At 47.3% G+C, this 21265-nt stretch overlaps 1 long non-coding RNA gene across 1 annotated transcript; it reads right to left on the bottom strand.

Moving 5' to 3' along the window:
• Positions 1 to 4554: 4554 nt before the first annotated feature.
• On the bottom strand, positions 4555 to 5382 carry LOC143407460 (uncharacterized). Its single transcript, XR_013092351.2, has 2 exons — positions 5289 to 5382; positions 4555 to 4963 (listed from the first exon to the last, which is right to left on the bottom strand). It is a non-coding gene; the product is annotated as an uncharacterized LOC143407460 (long non-coding RNA).
• Positions 5383 to 21265: the final 15883 nt, after the last annotated feature.

Genomic DNA, 21265 nt, shown 5'->3' on the forward strand with positions numbered 1-21265 from the left:
ACTCACTTTCCTCCTGCCTCAGCCTCTCAAGCCGCTGGGATTACAGCTGTGTGCCACTACGCCTGTCTTATTTAATGCGTTTTTAAAGAATTACTAGGACTGTGGCTGTAGCTCAGTGGTATAACATTTGCCTAGCATATGCATGGCCCCAGGTTTGATATTCACCCCCCAAAGAAAAAAATTATCTAGCACTCATGGCAATCATATTTCAATATAATTTATTTTCTTTATAATCCTGGGTGCTTTACTTTATGCATTTAAAGACTTCACTCTGAGAAGGATGAGTAGGTCTCACCAGACTCCAGTGGGCTGAAGCAACACTCCCCCCAGCCCTACCGAGAGGTATTCTGCCTTTAAATTTACCCTGTCAGCCTTCCCTTCTGAGGTCCCTTGTCACCACTCCTCAGTGGCACATGTGGCCTGGCACTGAAATCAGAGCTTGAAACAAAAGTAGATTCTGGCTTCTGCTGTCAGATCTGCATAGCTGGAGGCCTCTGTGGCTGAGAGAGCGGCTTGTGCTGTTAGCAGCTAATCCCAGCAGGGGCTGCCCGCCAGCCTCAGCTCCGAGGGGAGGATCACAGCCCCCAGAGCTGGTTTTCTCCACTACTTACTTCCTAGTGGCGTGTTGCAACTCTTAGTGGCAGGCATGGGCCTCAGTGTCGCTGCAGACCCCAGCAGCTTCCCTCCAGTTTCTGTCTGGGTTCTTGTCTCACAAATTCGAAGAATGTAATCCATGGGTGCAAAAGTGAAAGGAGTAGGATTTATTTATTAAAGTGAGAAGAAAAGAGAACTCTCACAATCTGATATCAGGTTTTCACTTGAATGTACTAGTCTAGGGGCTTAGATGGCTTCTGGGTAGAGGCATTGATCAAAATCCATGTTAAACACTGGAAAAGTGTTAAGGCTGTAGGTTATAATCCACACTAAATGGGTATTGAAAAAGTACCAAGGCTATTGGCTCAGCCAGTGACCTTCTAATTGGCTGTGCCCTTTAGCCCTTGAATTTGAATCTTCATATAACCTCCATTTGGTTCCATTCCCATTACCATTTTCTCAGCTGCTCTGGGACAAAGGAGATGCTGGAATGTTTCTGCAGATTATTTTCACGGAGTGATCTTTGCATTTGAAAAAAAAATCTTAATTGGGACCCTTTAACTATCTGGTTCAGCATCCAACCTCAGAGCTTTGGCCACAAGGATGGCCACAAGGGTGGCCACAGGCTGCCCTCTGCTGGGGTTGGCTCACACAGCACCTGGGGTTGGCGGCTTTAGTTAGATGCTTCTTGTTCTGGTTCTCCTGATACCTCGGTCCTCAGTTGGTGACCATTGCTGCCTGACCCATGCCGGTCAGCATTACAGAATGTCACTGGGGTCTGAGCTAGAGGAAGGGGCAGCTGTGGTTTCAACATCAGGACCAATGAACTTTTAAAACCCAACTACTCCAGCTGGGGCTATAGCTCAGTGGTACAGTGTGTGCTTAGCATGTCTGAAGCCCTGGATTCAATCCCTCGTACCCCAAACAAACAAAACCCAACTGCACCAAGCAGCCCTTAATCCCACTGACTCAGGAGACTGAGGAAATCCCAGAGACTCGGGAGGCTGAGGAAGGAGGACCCCAAACTTGAGACCAACCAGCCTGAGCAACTTAGTGAGACCCTGCCTCAAAATAAAATTTAAAAAAGGATTAGGGATGTAGCTCAGAGGTAGAGCACTCCACAGCTGGAGCTTTAGCATGTGAGTAGGACCCCAACTACCCTTTTTGTTTGTTTGTTTTAGTAATACTTGGGATTGAACCCAGGGCCTCCCATATGCTAGGCAAGTGCTCGACCTGGTACACAGGCACCTAGGGTCAGCATCCAAGAGTTGAAAAAGAAATGTGATGGGAAGATCCTCCCACTCAGTCTTAGATTCTGCCAGCTTCTCTCTCCTTCCAGGGCTGTCTAACCTGCTTACAGCCAAATGAATGTGTTCTAGCCCTGGCTGTTGTTTCCTAAAGACGAATCTGTGAGGCACTTGGCCCACACCCTGCTTTTTTATTTGTCAAAATTGTCTTGGAAATTTTGTCCTCATCTACAAAAAGTAGCTTCTTCCTTGTTATTTTCCTCTTTATTTTTCTCAAATCATTTCTAAGCAGTCCCCTAAAAAAGAATGTCTTCCATAGAAATAGGCATTCCTAGATGTAGACAGAAACGTCTGGTCAGCTCTAGAACTCATTTACTTACTTTGAGTTCTGTACTCCTTTCAGGTAGATTTGCTTTTCAAAACATGCTACCCAGACCCAACACACACACACCCAGGACCCGTGGGTGGAGCTCAGTGGTAGAGCATTTGCCTGGCTCGTGGGAGGCCCTGGGTTTGATCCCAGCACTAACAAGATAAAAGGAAAAAGAAAAGGAACATATGGGAGAAATTTGGGCAGGAGCCAGAGGTACGGGACTATGGGTACAGGACTTTATCTGTGATGTCCCCACATCCAGGTGTTGGGATACCATGATCCCTGTCTATTCACAGACTAACCTTGCCTTCTCAAGTGCCTTGGTGTTGATAATAAGTGCCACCCTCTTTATATCTGCAGCCAGTTGGGTCTGATCCCCAGATTTGCTCACTGCACAAGTCAGACAGAAATCATTGACCTCAGAAAGATGCTACAGGGTTCCAGGAAGTCAGAGTTTAAACAGCCCCTGCAGAGCTCCCTGGGCATGGGCTTCTCTTTCCCTGCCCAGAGCAGGCCCAAGTTTAGTTTTTACCCATCATGCTCATGAATAGGCTTGCACTGAGGGAGATGTGCTTCTCCTGATAGCTTACATGGCCTGTGTGTCCCCTTTCATTCTGGCCCCTCTTAGCAAGTAAGAAGACAGCATTCTGCTGAGTCCATCCATCCTTGGGGAGTTAGATGACCGAGTTGGTCCTCCAAAAGGGATTCCCTTTCTCCCACAGAGCTAGGGGCTGCCCTGAAGACCACAGTGAGTCCCCCACAGTAAGTGCCTACTTAACCTCTAAGATCTGCTGACCCTGTCGCTAGATGGTGGCCCTCCTGGGTGAGGCATACATTCTAGCATATGTTCACTTTGTGAGAAGGAAACTCAGCTGTAGAGATCATGGTACCCTTGGATGCACACTCGATGGGAGATAAATTCGCTTGTAGAGGTGTCCTGGACACCAGCGATGGCAAGGGGTCAGCAAGTTTTTTTCCATTGGAGGGAAGGCACCAGCAGTGTTGGACACTGAGAATCTGTTTGGCAGGAGAAGCTACCTTCCTCCATCCTCATAGGTTAAATTACTGGAGCCTGCAAATTAAACCAGCAACAGACAGATTAAAAAGAGGAAAGACATGTACGGTAGGCAGGAATTCACAGGAAAATGTGATTTAAGCAGGTGTTTAGAATTTGGGACATGTAAATCGGAGAAGGGAGGGTGAAAGAGCACTTATGGAAAAACTAGTAACTTTTTAAAAGGACAAATGTGTGGAGAGTAGATGGTAAAGATGATACGTGTGTGTGTGTGTGTGTGTGTGTGTGTGTGTGTGTGTTTTACTGGGGATTTAACCATTTTTATCACTTAGCTATATTCCCAGAATTTTTTTTAATAAATATTTTTAGTTGTAGATGGGCACAATACCTTTGTTTATTTAGTTTTTTTTTTTTTTGTTTTGTTTTGTTTTTTGGTGTTGGGGATCGAGCCAAATGCCTCATGCATGCTAGGCAAGCACTCTACCACTGAGCCACAACCCAGCCCATTCCCAGACTTTTAAAATTTTTATTTTGGGCTGGGGATGTGGCTCAAGCCGTAGCGCGCTTGCCTGGCATGCATGCGGCTCAGGTTCGATCCTCAGCACCACATACAAAGATGTTGTGTCCGCTGAAAACTGAAAAATAAATATTGAAATTCTCTCTCTCTCTCTCTCTCTCTCTCTCTCTCTTTAAAAAAAATAAAATAAAATTTTTATTTTGAAGTAATGGTCTTACTAAGTTGCTGAGGCTGGCCTTGAATTTGGGATCCTTCTACCTCAGCCTCCTGAGTCACTGGGAATACTGGCATGTGCCACGGTACCTGAGGGAGATATAATATCTTATGACAATACTTTTTCCATCTTCCTTGGCTGTAAAACTCTCCAGGGAGAATTATGACAAGTTGAATTCTTTTTGGAGGCTCTGCTTTTAGGCAAGTGGAATTCTGGTCTAAAAACCAAACAACTCTTCATAGAGGTGTACTGTGGATCCCTTGGGCATGAGTGCACCTCTCCTCCCCACCCTATCCCCAAAGGCTGGGCTGGCTGGGGTGGGCAGACAGGTGCTGGGATTTGGCTCAGCATCCCTGAGTGTGGCTTGGGGAGCTCACAAGTGTGGACCATACGGAGGGTGGTTTCTACAGCAGAGGATGTCCAAAGCTGGGAAGGGCACATTCTCATGTGGCTACAGTGGTTAAAGGAAGGTGCAGGAGCACAGATGCCAGGGTAATCTTCACCTCTCTGGGATTCATTTTCTACTTGGGTAAAACCCTCAGAGCGTCCTCATGAATTAGATTGTTCTTGTGAAACACAACACAGCACCTGGCGCATATTAACTGTTCATTTAATATGATCAACTTCTCTGGGCACCAGGGACACGGCAGTGAGCACAATCAAGGCCTGCTCTCCTGGATCTGGCATTCTGGAGAAGAGCCTGTCCAGTAGGAGAACGCGTGCTGTTGTCCGTTGATACGGGGCACTAGGAAGAAAATGACGGGTGAGGAGCAGAGAGTGACAGACAGCTGACGGGGATGGTCAGGGAAGGGGCGTTTGAGCAGAGACCAGAACCAAGAGGTCAGTGGTCTGGAGCTGTGGGTGCCTCTGCTGCGCGTTCCCATGGCGCGCTTCTCGGGTGCACTCAGTGCCTTTCTCCTCTGGAATTCCACCAGACAGGAAATGGGGACGGAGTTGGTCTCCATCCAGGTTGCTCCAGGGGCTGATGACTCTGCACAAACAGCTGTGGGACAATACTTTCCCATGAGTGAAGTGAGTTAGTGGGGCCCCGGACACGGCCCGGTTCCGAAACAGGCGAGCGCCCGTTTTTCCGGCTTCGGCCTTTCCTCCGTCCCTCCCCCATGACAAGTCCTCACGGCCCCGAAACGCCGCGGGAGGGACAGGGTCCCCTCCGCTCCCCGCCCGGTCCCCGCGGCGCGGCTGGACCCGAGGAGAAGGTCTAAATTTACCGGCGCGCGGGGCCGGGCGGGCCAGCCCCTCCCCGAAGGGCACTGCGTCCCGGTCCCGGCCGCGCACAGCGGTTTCCTCCCCGGGAAATAATGTCTCACCAGCGGCGGGATCGGCCCTGGAATTTCCCCGCCGAGGCGGCGACCCGGAGGTGCGACACGCCTAGAGCCTGCTGGTGCCCCACCCGAGGAGACACACCCAGAGACACGGGAAAACACGACGGCCGCCCCGGGCTGCACCGCGCTCCGGGCGGCTCCCTGGGCTGAGCGAGGCAGGAGGGGGTCGCCTCCTGGCCCGAACCCGCTTCCACCTCTGGAGTGTTAAGATGGGTCTTTCCAAAATCAAAATAGGACAGAACCGCAAAGGAATCATCCTAGAAAGTTCTCTGGTTAATCCAAAGATGTTGGTTTCCTTATTCAAATGTTTTAAAGTTTCCCCCGCCCCGCCCCTGTACTGGAAATTGAACCCAGACACACTCCATCGCTGAGCCATATTCACAGCCCTTTTTATTTTATTTTTTGGTACTGGGAATTGAACTCAGGGGAACTCGGCCACTGAGCCATATCCCCAGTCCCATTTTGAATTTTATTTAGAGACAGGGTCTCACCGAGTTGCTTAGTGCCTCCTTAAGTACCTGAGGCTGGCTTTGAACTTGAGATCCTCCTGTCTCAGCCTCCCCAGCCGCTAGCCCTTTTTATTTTTTATTGAGACAGGGTCTCTTTAGGTTGCCCAGGATGTTCTCAAATTTGTGATCCTCCTGCCTTGGTTTCCCAAGTATCTAGAATTACAGGCATGTGCCACTCAAACAATAGTTCTCCATTAAAAAACTCCTTTTGACACATTTTAAACACATATAAGTCTACCTCATTACATTTCTAGACATTTTGTTTTTGCTTAGATGATCACAAACCTTGGTGCTAAGAGACTTTGAACTGATTGCCAATATTGAATTCAAAAGATTCCCGGAGAGGGGCTGGGATTGTGGCTTAGTGGTAGAGCACTGGCCTAACATGCTCGGGGCCCTGGGTTCGATCCTCAGCACCACATAAAAATAAATAAATGAATGGAATAAAAATATTGTGTCCAACTACAACTAAAAAAATAAATATTAAAAAAATGATTCCTGGAGAGCTGGGTCTCAAGTTTTCTTTAAAAAGTGCGGGTGGGGGCTGGGGATGTGGCTCAAGCGGTAGCGAGCTCGCCTGGCATGCATGCAGTCAGGTTCAATCCTCAGAACCACATACAAACAAAGTTGTAATATCCGCCAATAACTAAAAAATAAATATTAAAACTCTCTCTCTCTCTTTCTCTCTCTGTCTCTGTTTCTCTTTAAAAAAAAAAAAAAGTGGGGGTGGCTAGGGATGTGAGTTGGTGGTAAAGTACACCTGGGTTTAATTCCCACCACTTAAAAAGAAGACAAAAAGATTCCTGCAAGATTGGTAAGAGGCTTTGGGCAGGTGCCAAAGCCACCTGATACCCATGGCTAGCCCCCAAGCAGGGGCTTCTGGAAGAACAGCTTCTGCCCTCTAAACTCTCTACCACAAGCAAGGTGCTTCTAGAGCCTTCAACTGTCCAAAACAAGGACAAGAGGGCCTTGAACATGGCCACAACCTCCAGAGACAGCAATGTGGGAGAACCCCAGCCGTGAGTCCCAATACTAGAGGCCAGTGGTCATCAGAATGGTCACACAAGGACGATCCCAGCCCTGGATACCAGCCACACAGGGTTTGCTATGGACTCCAGAAACAGACACGCCTGGACACACGAGGTTGCCTGGCAACACAGATGCACACCCACGTCGATGACACACTCTCGTGCTGTTTGGCATGGGCAGAGTTGCAGGAGTCAGGCTGCCCGTGAAAACCCTGTCCCTACAAACATCCACCGAGAAAGCCTCCTGGTCACAAGCAGCTGGGCAGCTAAAGAACCCACTGTCCACACCCAGATTTGAACAGCATCCTGGCAAGGCCCCCACCGCTATGGCTGCCCCATGTCACACACGCTCTTCTGAGTGGTCAGTCTAGACTCCTTTTGTTTCCTCTTGGAAAATTTTCAGCTTTTCCATTTTAATCAGCCAGTGACCCAACAGTCTATTTCTGTAACTTCGAAGGGCTGGCCAGGGATTGTTCTTTTGAAATGCCTACAGTAAGTTACAAATAATGCTTCTGACCTTTGTTTTCAAATTCATCCATGCAAACACTAAAGACTCAAGTGAATACTTAGAGGACACTTTTAAATTATTTTAGAGAACAATTTTTAAATTGAGGTCTGCTTCAACCTTTTGGGGGTAGGAGACAGGTAATCTTCCCAACTTTCCAGTGGTTCTTAAAATTCTAACTTGATAAGCAGGAAAATAACAGCCACCACTTCTGAGTTGGAGAAGTATAGGAAAAACCCTGGAGGCTTCGCCCCTCAACTCTGAGGGCTCCGCCTGGGCTGGTTTTCACACAGACCTTGTTTGTGATTAAGCAGAACTTCCTGTGTGCTGCTTGGCTGGTGGCTGTCCTAGGGCAGAGCTGTGCCCTTGGCTGGGCACAGGAACTTCCCCCCTGTGTGGAATCTATAGGGGAGGAAAGATTTCCTTGCCCACAGGGAGGATCATAGAGAAGTCCCTACTAAAAAAAAAAAAAAATACAGGATTAATAAGAGAAAAGCAAAAAGCATACAAATTTATTTAAGTGACCAAGGGATGTTGGTAAATGAATACTCCAAAGAACAGGTGGAGTTCTGAAGGTGTGTTTTGCTTTGCTTTGGCAGTGCTGGGGCGGGAACCCACGGCCTCAGGCATGCTGGGCAAGGGCTCTGCCACGGAGCTGCACCCCAGCCCTTTTAAATTTTATTTTGAAACAGGATCTCACTAAATTTCTCAGGTGGCATCAAACTTGCCATCCACCTGCTTCAGCCTCCTGAAAGACTGGAATTACAGAAGTGCAATACCACATCTGGTCCAAGCTGTGCATTCTTTTCCTTTTTCGCAGTGCTGGGGAGTGCACCCAGGGCCTGACAGGTGCTGGGCAGACACTCGCACTGAGCCCCAGCCCAGTCCTGTCGAGCTGTGTGGATTTCATGCCAGCTTTGGTGGAGAAGTGGGTGGTTGTGGAGCAATCTGATGGGATAAAAGAGTCTGAGCCGATAGCAATTAACAGGGACTTTAGCAAGGCCTGTTTGTTCAGATTCCTCTGTGTCCCCACGTCCTCTTCAGAGATAAGATTTTTCTTTCCTCTGGGAACAGGGAGGAACTTCACATGAGGGTCCTGTGGCCTGCTTCAGGGTGAAGGGTGAGGGAAAGGTGAGAGAGACTGTTCTGGTTCTGGGGTTTTCTTAAATGCAAGGTCAGGGTTGGAGTGTAGCTCAGAGGTAGAGCACTTGCCCCTGTGCCTGCCCGAGGCCCTGGGTTTCATCCCAGTACTGTAAAATCAAAACAAAACAAAACAAAAAACAAAAGTGCTGTGCTTTGGGTACTGTTCCCTGAACTCCATCAGTTTGTCCCCTTCTCTGGACATTTCCACACTGTATTGGCTTAGGACTGGGTAAGCTGGCTTCCTAGCCCTCCCTGGCAGCCCTCTTTCCCACCACCACGGGGCCAAGCTACCAAGGGATTCCAGGACCCACCACCCCTGGCCTCTCTTCCTTCTCAACCTGGAGCAACTGTCCTCAGGAACTGGGACCTCTGCTGATACTGCTTCTTGACAGGCCTCGTCATTCTGAACTCCTCACCCCTTTCCTCTATGAGTTCCTGTCCATTTTTTCCCCTGGGCTGCGGATGGAACCCAGAGCCTCCTATATGCGCGACAAGCTAGGCACGGGCTCTACCCCTGAGCTACATTCCAACCCCCTCAAAATTTGTTTCTATCCTTGCTGTTTTTACCTGAAAGATTAATCAATGCCTCACCAAAGACACAAACAAACTAAAAATCATACCAGATTTATTTTTTAAAAAATTATTTGTAGGGCTGGGATGTGGCTCAAGCAGTAAGGCGCTCACCTGGCATGTGCGGGGCTCTGGGTTCGATCCTCAGCACCACATACAAATAAAATAAAGATGTTGTGTCCCCCGAAAACTGAAAAATAAATATTAAAAAAATATTCTCTCTCTTTCTCTCTTAATTTTAATATTTATTTTTTAGTTTTTGGCGGACACAACATCTTTGTTTGTATGTGGTGCTGAGGATCGAACCCGGGCCGCACCCATGCCAGGTGAGCCGCTACTGCTTGAGCCACATCCCCAGCCCCTCTCTCTCTCTCTTAAAAAAAAAAAAAATTATTTGCAGTAGGGGCACTTTGTATTCAGGGGTACTTTACTACTGAGCTATGTTCCTGCTCTTTTTTTTTTTTTTTTTTTCTTTTGAGACAGGGTCTTGCTAAGTTGCTGAGGGTCTCACAAAGTTTCTGAGGCTGCCCTCAAATTTAAGATCCTTTTGCTTAGGCCTCCAGAGTTGCTGGGATTACAAGAAAGTGCCATTGTCCTGGGCAGATTTATTTATTCATATTAAAATTTTTACTTTTGGTTTGGATATTGAAACTTGGGGCACTTTACACTAAGCAATATCCCCAGCCCTTTTTATGTTTTAGTTTGAGACAGGGTCTCTCTAAGTTGCTGAGGCTGGCCTTGAATTTGTGATTCTCCTGTCTCAGCCTCCTGAGCTGCTCGGATTACAGGTGTGTGCCACCACACCCAGCCAAAATTTGTTTGTTTTTTTTTTAAATATCTTTTATTTATTTATTTAATGTGGTGAGGATTGAACCCAGTGCCTCATGCATGTGAGGCAAGCGTTCAACCACTGAACAAAAACCCCAGGCCCCCAATTTTTTTTAATGAAAAATGTCCATATGCTAAAACCTCAGGCCTGAGTGTGTAGTTCAGTGGTAGAGCACGTGGTTAGCATGCTCAATGCCCTGGTTTTGATCCCTAGCATACATACACAAAGATCAGACAACCCACAGCAAAATAAATTCAAAAGGCAAAACATGGTGCACACCTGTAATTCCAGCATCTTGGGAGGCTGAGACAGGAGGATCTCGAGTTCAAAGTGAGAAGTTAAGCAACTTAGTGAGACCCTGTCTCAAAATAAATTACAAAAAAGGGTTGAGGATGTGGCTCAAAGGTCAAGTGCCCCTGGTTTCAATCCCAGGTTTCCCTCCCCCCCCCAAAAAATGAGGCAGACAGAAGCAAATACCTAGAAGACTAACCACAAGACTCAAAGCAGAGTAAAATGTGACCATTTAAGCAACTTTCCTCTTGTTATTTACCAAATTAGCAAGTGAACACCCACGGATGGGAAGGGACTTGCTAATTACCTCTAGGGATGAACAGTAATCCCAGGAATCCAGTAATCAGAATACCCCTTTTGGAGGAGCATTAAGCCTTAAATTTACCAAGACCTCTTGACCCATCAACTCCACCTTATCTACATAAAGTTTCTGAAATGTAGCTGCAGAAATGCTCATTGCAGTACAGTCATGAAGACAGAAAGAATAAATGAGTTTTAAAAATATTTATTTTTTAGTTATAGGTGGACACAATATCTTTTTTTGTTGTTGTTTTATGTGGTGCTGAGGATCGAACCCAGTGCCTCATGCATGCTAGGCGAGCACTCTACCACTGAGCCACAACCCCAGCCCAGAATAAATTATTTTTATACATTTTTTTCTCTTTCTTGACTATACCACCATTTCTCTGGTCTTTTTTTAGATTGTGTCCATTGGAATTCTGCACCTGTTGTGCCACAACATCATTTGCATTTTAGTATCTTAATATGCAGTATCTTAATATGCAGGGTTAGGGGTGTAGCTCAGTTGATAGAGCATTTAAACACCAGGCACTTCAGGGGCTGGGGCTGGGGCTCATGTGGCTCAGCAGTAGTCCACTTACGTGGTATGTGTGAGGCACTGGGTTCGATTCTCAGCACCACATATAAGTAAATAAAATAAAGGTCTATCAATAACTAAAAATTAAAAAAAAAAAAGATTAAAAAACAAAAACAACAACAAAAATATCTAGCACTGCAAAAAACATGAAACCAAAAAGGATGTATTCTCTTTTTTTCCCCCTCTTGGTACGTGGGATTGAACTCAGGGGCACTCGATCACTGAGCCACACCCCCAGCCCTAGTCTCTATTTTATTTAGAGACAGGGTCTCACTGAGTTGCTTAGCACCTTGCTTTTCCTGAGGCTGGCTTTGAACTTGACGTTCTCCTGCCTCAGGCTCCTGAGCCACTAGGATTACAGGTGTGTGCCACTGAGCCCGGCTAAAAAGGATATATTCTGGACAGGGTGGGCCTAAGGCTCCCCCAGCCCCTCCTTGGCTCTGCTCCTGTCACTTTGAGTAAGGGGAGAAGAAGACTGTGTGGAGAGAAGTGGGCAGGTGGAGGTGGGCAGCTCTGGGGAAGAGGCCTATGCATGGATCACAGGCCATCAGTGCCAGGAGGCTGAGCAGTGTCTCTGTTTTGTGGTTGTGTTTGGAACTGGGGATTGAACCCATGGCCACCTGTATGCTAGGCAAGCAGCTCCACCACGGAGCTGCATTCCCGGCACTTCAGGTTTTTTTTTTTTGTTTTGTTTTGTTTTGTTTTTAAGACAGGGTCTCATCAAATTGTTTAGGTTGGCCTTGAATTTGCAATCTTCCTGCCTTAGCCTCCAACCTAGTCACAGGGATTGCAGATGTCCACCACCTTGTCTGACTTGAGCCATGTATCTTTAAGTCTAATGGGAACAGATGGACAGGCTGGGACAGAGACTCATGCTGTCCCTAACCTGGCTGTCGCTGAGGTGCTGGGCTGTCCTGGGCCTTCCCAGGGTGAAGGTCTCCTGGGACCTGTGAAAGGTGTCAATGCTCCCTAACAGGTGACCAAACCTGCCACATCACCTAGCTTCCCATTGCCAGGTCATTGAGTCCACTCCTCTCAGTGTCCTCCTTGTGTCCTGTAACAGGGCCCAGGCCTGTCCTCTCCCTAACAGGACAGCTCCTCCCCAGGGCAAGTCAGGAAAGCAAATGGAGCCTGCCTGGTGGATCTAGGGTTCCAACTGCCCCTTTTCTCACCAACCCCCAACTACCTTCCCTGCAGTCCTGTGCCCGGGATGCAGGCAGGCAGGATGCAGGCAGGTGTGCCTGACAAAGCCCCTCAGCCAAAGCCGCAGTCTCTTGCTCCTGGCCCTTGGTGCATCTGCCATAGACTCCCACTTTCCTTTGGTCCTGCCCTAGATACCTTTGTCTGACCATTGCTTCCCACTCTGACCCTCCTGGTCCTTCTCTCTCAGGGCCCACTCTTCTCTGATGGCCTGGCTGGTCAGCAAAACAATAGCACAGTGCAGCTTGCTTCAGAAAAAAGTAACAATGCCAGGGACGGTGGCCCAGAGGCTGAGGCAGGGGGATTGCAGGTGTAAAGCCAGCTTCAGCTACTTATCGAGGTCCCAAGCAATTTAGCAAGACCCTGTCTCAAAATAATGCATAAAAACAAGGGCTGGGGTGTGGCTCAGTGGTTAAGCACCCTGGGTTCAATCCCTGTTGTCCCTCCACACACAAAAAAAGAAAGAAAAATGCAACTGCATTGTCCCCTCGTGTTAGCCCTAAAGTGTTTGAACTTTATTTTTAGTCACAGGCACAGGTTTCTGGCTGCCCACAAATGCAAAACATTGTCAGAGGACAAAATCACAACAATTTAGTTTAAGAGAACTTCATTGGCTTATTTTCAATTCTAGAATTGAAATTCTAGCATTTCACTTACAACACTTAGAATAAGTGTTCCAGTGGGCAGAAGAGGCTGGTTTTATAGACAGAAAAACCCTGAAGACAGCAGAAACGGAAACTAGAAGTGGAAAAGTAGATTGGTCTGATTCAAAGTTATTTCCCCCCTAGGGCAGCGACAGGGAAGCAGAGTAGTAAAAAAGTGACTCATCAGCTGACATCAGGTTACTTCCGGTTACTTTTTAATGTAATGACAAAGAAAAAAAAAAAGGAATCCATTATTTTGCTGATTTAAACTGCTCTGTTTGGAGTATTTGGCTTTTATTTCTCTAATCCTGACTTCTTTTTTCAGCGCCGGGACAGAACCCACGGCCTCATGCATACCAGGCAAACGCTCATCTTTGAGGGACACCCCCAGCCATTAACCCGTTATCTTTATTTCTGGAAAAGGCTAGAATGTTATTGTGAGTGACTCCGTTTTGATTTTTAGACTATTCTGTTGGGACCTAGTGCAGGATCTGAGTACCAACAGTGGCTTCCAGCTGGGTCTGTGGCACACACCTTGATCTCAGTGACTCTGGAGGCTGAGGCAGAAGGAAGTTCGAGACCAGCCTCAGCAGCTTAGTGAGAACCTTAGCCATTGAGTGGGACCTTGTCTCACAATAAAAAATAAAAAGGACTTGCTCAGTGGTAAAGTGCCCTGAGTTCAGTCCCCCGTACCAAAACCAAACAAACAGAAAAATACAAAACTAACAATGGGCTCCTATAATTTTTATTAACAGCATTAATGCTGAGACACACTGGCTGGGGCATGGGGGCTCAGGCCTGGACCCCTCCTCACATGACAGCCCATATGTCCACAGCTCCTGCCAGGCCCCAGCAGGTTGCTGGTGGGTGTCTGTGCCTCCCCACCTCACCTCCTGCTCTCCTTGACCCTGCACTCCCCCTGAGAGGCCCCCTACTGGAAAGTCCCACTGCCTGATCCTGCTCTGAGTCACTCGGTTGCTTTCTGTGCTTAATATCCCTGGGTCTCAGAAGATGCTCAGCCTGGCCCTGGGACATGCTGAGAGGCCTTAGACCCTCCTCTCAATCCAGGTCCCTCCAATTCCCAGGTCTCTCCCCTGCAGGACTGGCTTTCCTCTGCCAAGTCCCTTTGCGTCTGAAGTCCAGACCTCCAGGGAAAAAAACAAGGACCACGGATCCCTTCCCTGAGTTTCCATTAACTAACTCCCATGACAGGAAGAAAGTCTGAAGGCACACTGCAGACTTTGTCACACACCATTGTCCTCTATTTTGTCCCCTAGAGAATCATTTACAAGCCATTGTCCATTCTTCAGGCCCAACAAACCTTGTTGGAAGCAGTGTAAGTGTATGTTCTTCAGCCCTGTCAAGTCCCCCTAAAATCCATTTACTATTCTCCTCAAAAATGTCTGTATTTGCTGAGTGCAGTGGTGCCCACCTGTAATCCCAGCAATCAGGAAGCTGAGGAGGAGGATCTCAAGCTCCAGACCAGCCCGGGCAACTCAGTGAGACCCTGTCTCAAAAAAATAAAAAGGACTGGGGGTGCGGCTCAGTGGTAGAGCGCCCTGAGTTTGATTCCTGGTTCCAAAAAACAAACAAACAAACAAAAGTCTACATTGGCCAGGCTGGCTTCAAGCTCCAGGGTTCAAGTGGACTTCCTGCTTCCCGTGTGTGGTGACGAAGCAGCAGTACCACCAGCCCCACATCCCAGCCAGGGCATCTCGGCCTTTATGTGGTTAATAAAAATTATCGGAACCCATTGTTATTCTGGTGTCTGTTTTGGATTTTACAACTGGGTGGAATACATATTTATTGTACAACAATTCAGATGGTCCACATGGAGTGATCCTTTGTCCTCCCCTATCCCCGGGTCCTATGCTGGGGTAACCCTGGGCAGGTGGGGCTACCTGCCAGGCCCTCAATGGTACATTTCCTGCCTGGTTTCCAGATTTGCAGAAGGAAGAACCATCTTGCTCTCCACTCAAGAGGACCCTCTGCAGCCTCCTCTGTCTGTGGCTCGACCTCCTCCTTCTGCCCTGCTTCCCCTCCCCATGGCCCTGGCCCAGGGCTCTGCTTGTGCACACATGTGAGTGTAACATACTGTGCACACACACACTGACACTCTGCTTTCTTATCGGGGGCCCTTACAATCACTCACTTGGGCACATGTGCAAATACACACTGGCCTTCTCTGGAACAGGGCTCTTCCTGAACCCCACTCTTCCTACTCCCACTCTTCTCCGTTTCCTGTCCTCAAGCCCAGCTTTGTTGAGCGAGTGGCATTCACTCGGCATTTCACCGCACAGCACAGCTCTCGGGGTCTTCTGGTGGGCTCCTGCCCAGGGTGAGCTGCTCTGCTTCGGAGGAGGACCTGGCCATCCATCATCTGGAGTCTCCATTCCCAGGCAAAGACCCACGACCTGGCCAGTCCAAATGGCCTCATCACCAGGTGGAGAAAGTCAGCGGGAGTGTCTGTGGAGCTCCTCCTCCTGGGCCCCTGACAGCTGTAGGGAGCAAGGGGTCAGCTCCCTGCCGCTCACCCCAACATCCTGAGCATCCTCTGACAACCAGGGCCACTGGACACGGGCAGCAGCTCTGCCTACTGCAGAGAACTCTCTGGAACGCAGTGGCTGTGGAGCAGACTCCTGCACAGCCCTCTCCTCTGGAGGATGAAGGATGGGAAGAAGGAACAGATGGCGTAGGCCTTGCTAGTGTTCTCCCAACTTAATATTATAAAATAAAACCAAACAAAAGGCTGAAATTATGAAGCATTCCTACTGGCTTAGTGTCCTACTGCAGTAATATATAATAAATTACCAGGAATTTAGTGACTTAAAAAAACCACAAATTTATTGGGTCCCTTCCTGAATCTTCCAAACACATCACTTCAAACTTCTTCTTTTTAAAATATTTTTTAGTTGTACCTTTACTTTATTTATTTATTTTTATATGGTGTTGAGGATCAAACTCAGTACCTCACATGTGGCAGGCAAGAGTTCTATCTCTGAACCACAACCCTGGCCCTACTTCAACTTCCTTCTTTTCTTTTTTCTTTTTTTCTTTCTTTTTTTTTTTTTTTTAATATTTATTTTTTAGTTGTAGTTGGACGCCATGCCTTTATTTTATCTATTTATTTTTATGTGGTGCTGAGGATCGAACCCAGGGCCTCACATGTGCTGAGCCACGCCCCAGCCCTCAACTTACTTCTGTTGTCATGATTGCTCTCTGACTCAGATCCTCCTGCCTCCCTCTTACAAGGGCCTCGTGATGACATTGGACCATCCAAATAATAATTCAGGATACTCTTCCCATTTCTTCTCCTTCTTCTTCTTCTTCTTCTTCTTTTTTTTTTTTTTTTTTTGTACAGGGGTTTGAATTCAGGAACACTTTACCATTGAGCTACATCCCCAGATATTTTTTAAATTTTGAGGCAGGGTCTCACCAAATTGCCCAGGCTGGCCTCAAACTTGCATTCCTCCTCCCTCAGCCTCTGAGTCACTAGGATGACAGGCATGTGCCACTGCACCTGGTTAATCTTCCCATTTCAAGATAACTAAGCACATCTGCAAAGTTTCTTTTACCACATAAGGAGAAATTCATAGTTTCTGGGAATTAGGATGGTGGGGTACATCTTTGGGGGGGCATTATCTATCAACAAATATTAAATGTAATGTAACACACATGTATGTATTCACTACTATAAACAGATGGTAATATTTTGCGTTATTTTCATCCCTTTTTCCCCCTGAAACTGGGGATAGAATCCAGGGTTTCAAACATGCTGGACAAGCACTCTGCCAACTGAGATACACCACCAGCCCACCACATTTTTTTTTTTTTTTTTGGTACTTGTGATTGAACTCAGGGGACTCTACAACTGAGACACATCTCCATCTCTATTTTGTATTTTTATTTAAAGCCCGGGTCTTACCGAGTGCTTATCACCTCACTTTTGCTGAGGCTGTGGGATTACAGGTGTGTGCCCAATCTTCCTGCCCCAGCCTCCTGAGGCGCTGGGATTACAGGTGTGTGCCACTGCACCTGACCACATTTTTTTTTTTTTAGTTGTAGATGGACACAATACCTTTATTTTATTTTATTTAAAGAGAGAGAGAGAGAAAGAGAGAATTTTTAATATTTATTTACTTTTTTTTAGTTTTCGGCGGACACAACATCTTTGTTTGTATGCGGTGCAGAGGATCGAACCCGGGCCACACGCATGCCAGGCGAGCGTGCTACCTCTTGAGCCACATCCCCAGCCCCGACAATACCTTTATTTTATTTGTTTATTTTTATGTGGTGGCTGGAGTCGAACTCAGTGCCTCCTGCATGCTAGGCAGCGTTCTGCCACTGAGCCATATCCCCAGCCCCACATTTTTTTTTTTTAAATATTTATTTATTTTTAGTTTTCGGTGGACACGATATCTTTGTTTGTATGTGGTGCTGAGGATCGAACCCGGGCCCCACGCATGCCAGGCGAGCGCGCTACCGCTTGAGCCACATCCCCAGCCCCCCACATTTTTTTTTAAAGTATTTTTTTAGTTGTTGATAGACCTTTATTTTATTTATTTATTTTTATGTGGTGCTGAGGATCGAACCCAGTGTCTTACACATGCTAGGCACGTGACCTCAGCCACATTTTTTTTTTTTTTTTAAAGAAAGAAAGCAGGGGCTGGGTATGTGGCTCAAGCGGTAGCGCGCTCGCCTGGCATGCGTGGGGCCCGGGTTCGATCCTCAGCACCACATACAAACAAAGATGTTGTGTCTGCCGAAAACTAAAAAATAAATATTTAAAAAAAAAGAAAGAAAGAAAGAAAGAAAGGGGCACCAGGGACTAAAATAGGGTAAATCAAGCCCCATGCGTGTATGATTATGTCAAAGTGAACACTGGTTATGTAAAGCTATGATGCACCAATAAATGCAGAATAAATGAAAAACAGAAAGAAGGCAGCTTTGCAGGAATAGCTAGAATCCTGCAGTCTTTTTCCTCCCTCTTGCTCTAGAGGTAACCCCTCCGAGGCCAGCATGATCACCCACGTGTGCTCTCCTCTTTGGCTACACGGCAAACACACATCTACACAGAATTTGCTATTTTTGTGTTTTGAATCTTTATGTAAATGGAATCGCTGCAGTTCGATTGGAAACCTGCTTCATAAATCCTTACGTTTTGGAGAGGTACCCACGTCGCTGCGGCAGATCCTGTCCTCTCATGTTAACTGCAGCGTGGACTCTACAGGAGCAAGAGAGGCTCATTTTGTCCTTTCTTTTGCTGAGACAGCTTGTTTTTCCTTTTTTTTTTTTTTTTTTCTACAGCAAACATCGGTGCTTCAATAGATATCTTGTGTTGTTTTCTTGAACACCTGTTCCAAAACCTTAGTGGGGAACGAACACCCACGGGCAGCATACACACAACTTCAGCGTTCCTAGGTGTTGCTAGGTGGTCCCAGAGTACCTCCCAGGGACCGTATTTGAGAGGAGTCATTTAGTCCATCCTTACCAGCACTCACTATTTTCAGATTCACTGTTTTTTTTTTTTTTTTCTTTTTTCTTTTTTTTGGTAGCGGGGATTGAACTCAGGGGCACTGGATCACTGAGCCACATCCCCAGCCCTATTTTGTAGTTTATTTAGAGACAGGGTCTCAGTGAGTTGCTTAGCGCTCCATATTGCTGAGGCTGGCTTTGAACTCACAATCATCCTGTCTCAGCCTCCCAAGCTGCTGGGATTACAGGCATGGGCCACCATGCCTGGCTCATCTTATTTTTTATTTTGAGACAGGGTCTCACTAAGCTGCTGAGGTTGGCCTCGAATGAATTTGCAATCCTCCCACCTCAGGCTCCAGAGTTGCTGGGATTACAGGCATGGGCTACTGCACCCAACCCATTTGTACCCTTTCTGCTGACTTAAACAAAAGAAATGCAGCCGTCCTCATGTGTACATCATATGACAAAAGATTTCTCATCTCTCTGGTTCCAGCCTGAAGCTCCCTTGAACTTTGTATACATCTTTATTAAACACTTTGTAGATTCCCGTGTTCTCGTTATTAATGGGTTTGCTCAAGAGGTCTCCCTGGAGAAGATGGTGCCAGGAGCATCAGCAACAGCAACCTGCTTCCAGGGGAACACTGTCATTTCACAGGGGCCAGCAAATGCAAAGGGGTCCCCGCACCTGCTCATCTGAACATTCAGAATGAATCTTTTGCTCAGGTCCAGCCATGAGACAGACACTTCCTCCCTACACGCCAATGTCTTGGGACCCTAAAGCTCACCACTGCTTGTTGGGTCATTCCCAGGACTGACACGGGGAGGTGAGGGGTTCACAAAGGCCAGCACAGCATGAGGCCCAGAGGTCTCCTTCGCATCTAACGGGTCTAGGAAACACCATTTTGGTGTCTACCAGAAGCAGCTTTCCAGGAAGTAGCCCTGACCAGGTGGACATCAGACCTAACTGTCCTTCTGGCCAAGGTGGCAGAATGCCTGAGGCGGGTGCCGGGAGGCAGAGTGACAGCAGCCACCTAGCAACCCAGTGGGCTGCATCCCTTTGCTTACGTACCTGCTTCAAAGAGCAAATGGTTCCTAGCAGAGCCCAGAGGGGTATTGGGCAGCCATCAAGGCAGTGTCTTGGTGGCTCTAGGCTGGGACGAGCAGGGCTTTTTTTTGTGTGTGTGTGTGTTACCAGGGATTGAACTCAGGGGCACTCAACCACTGAGACACATCCCCAGCCCTATTTTGTATTTTTTATTTAAAGTCAGGGTCTCACTGAGTTGCTTAGTGCCTCGCAGTTGCTGAGGAACTCATGATCCTCCTGTCTCAGCCTCCCCAGCTAAACCAGGGCTTCTAATGAAGACCAAGAAAGTTCACAGTCATACTCCCATGAGCGACATTACCCCATGAGGCTTCTCTCTCCAGGTGTTGTTGGTTCCAGAATTCTCTCTGGCTGGGAAATTGGATCTGAAGTTTCAAATATAGTTGGTCGAAGTTTTGTTTGTTTTCTTCTTAGAAGAACAGTTTAAACCCTGTCCTGAATTAAGGGCTCACTTAACTCCTAAATACTGGATTAGAATTTAGCATATTGTCTCTTCAAGATTTACTCAAGCCACAGTTATTACTTTTTCAAAATTGGCACCACTATTAGCTTCTTAAATCACTTGTCCATTGTTTACCCGATGGTCCTCTGATTTTCTTTTTTCGGTAACAGGGATTCAACCAGTGGCTTTACCACCAAGTTACATCACCAGACTCTTTTTTGTTTTCTTAATTTTTAACTTTGAGACAAATTCTCACTAAGTTGCTTAGGGCTTTGCCAAATTGCTGAGGATGGCCTCAAACTTTCGATCCTGCTGTCTCAGCCTCCCAAGTTGCTGGGATTGCGGAAGTGAACCACTTGGCCTGGCTCCCTCCATGGTTTTCTACCACATGTGACTACTGGATGCCTAGAGTCTTCTGGGAGGCGCAGGTGAGGGTGGCACATACATTCCACTGCCCTGTTTGCTGTGCCTGGCTCATCTTACTGAGGTTGGGTAGGCATAGCATACGCAGCAGGGTGCCGGTGTCTACAAGTTCACTCTGTTTCTGTTTCTGCCTGTGTGTTCGAACGCCGCTCACATGTTGTTACTGTGGCGAGCAGGGGCTGGCTCTTCTCCAGACACCTGGGTGCATTCCTCTCAATTCTGCAGTCACTGATGTCACTCTGGCAGCTTGAAATCAGCCATGGTGGGAGTACTTATGCCAAGAAAATTGCCAAACACCAAAAAGTTACCTGGGCAAATGGCAACTCAGGAGCAAGGGTACCTTCAGGCTCTGTGGGTGTTTCTGCCTTTAATTTCTCCCCCCAGGCATCTACCAGTGAGCATCCCCAGCCCTCTTGTTGGGTACTAGGATCGAACCCAGGGGTGCTTAACCATGGAGTCCTATCCTAGCCCCCACCCTCTCTCTTTTTTTTTTTTTTTAATTTTGAGACAAGGTTTCCCTACGTTGCTTAGAACCTCCTATTTTGCTGAGGCTGGCTTTGAAATTGTGATCCTCCTGCCTCGGTTTCCCCAGTTGCCGGGATTACAGGCATAAGCCACAGCACCCAGCTCTCCCACCACTTTTTATTTCAAGGCAGGGTCTTATTAAGTAGCCGCAGCCTGGAAGTTGTGATCCTCCTGCCTCGGCCTCCGAAGTAGCTGGGATTATAGCTGGGTGCTGTCATATCTGGCAGCTTTTTAATTTTTTATCATGTTCATATGGATTTTTTTGAGAGAGCTTTCTCTCTCTTCCCCTCCCCCTCCCTTCCTTGGAGTTTGTATTAATCCCATCAACTAGAAATTGCCTGGGGCCAACCTGGCTGGTTGGGGAAGAGACCAGGGCAGCAGAACTGTGCGGGGAGGATG

This window comes from Callospermophilus lateralis, chromosome 9 (genome assembly GCF_048772815.1).
Source record: "Callospermophilus lateralis isolate mCalLat2 chromosome 9, mCalLat2.hap1, whole genome shotgun sequence".
NCBI classification, from domain to species: Eukaryota; Metazoa; Chordata; class Mammalia; order Rodentia; family Sciuridae; genus Callospermophilus; species Callospermophilus lateralis.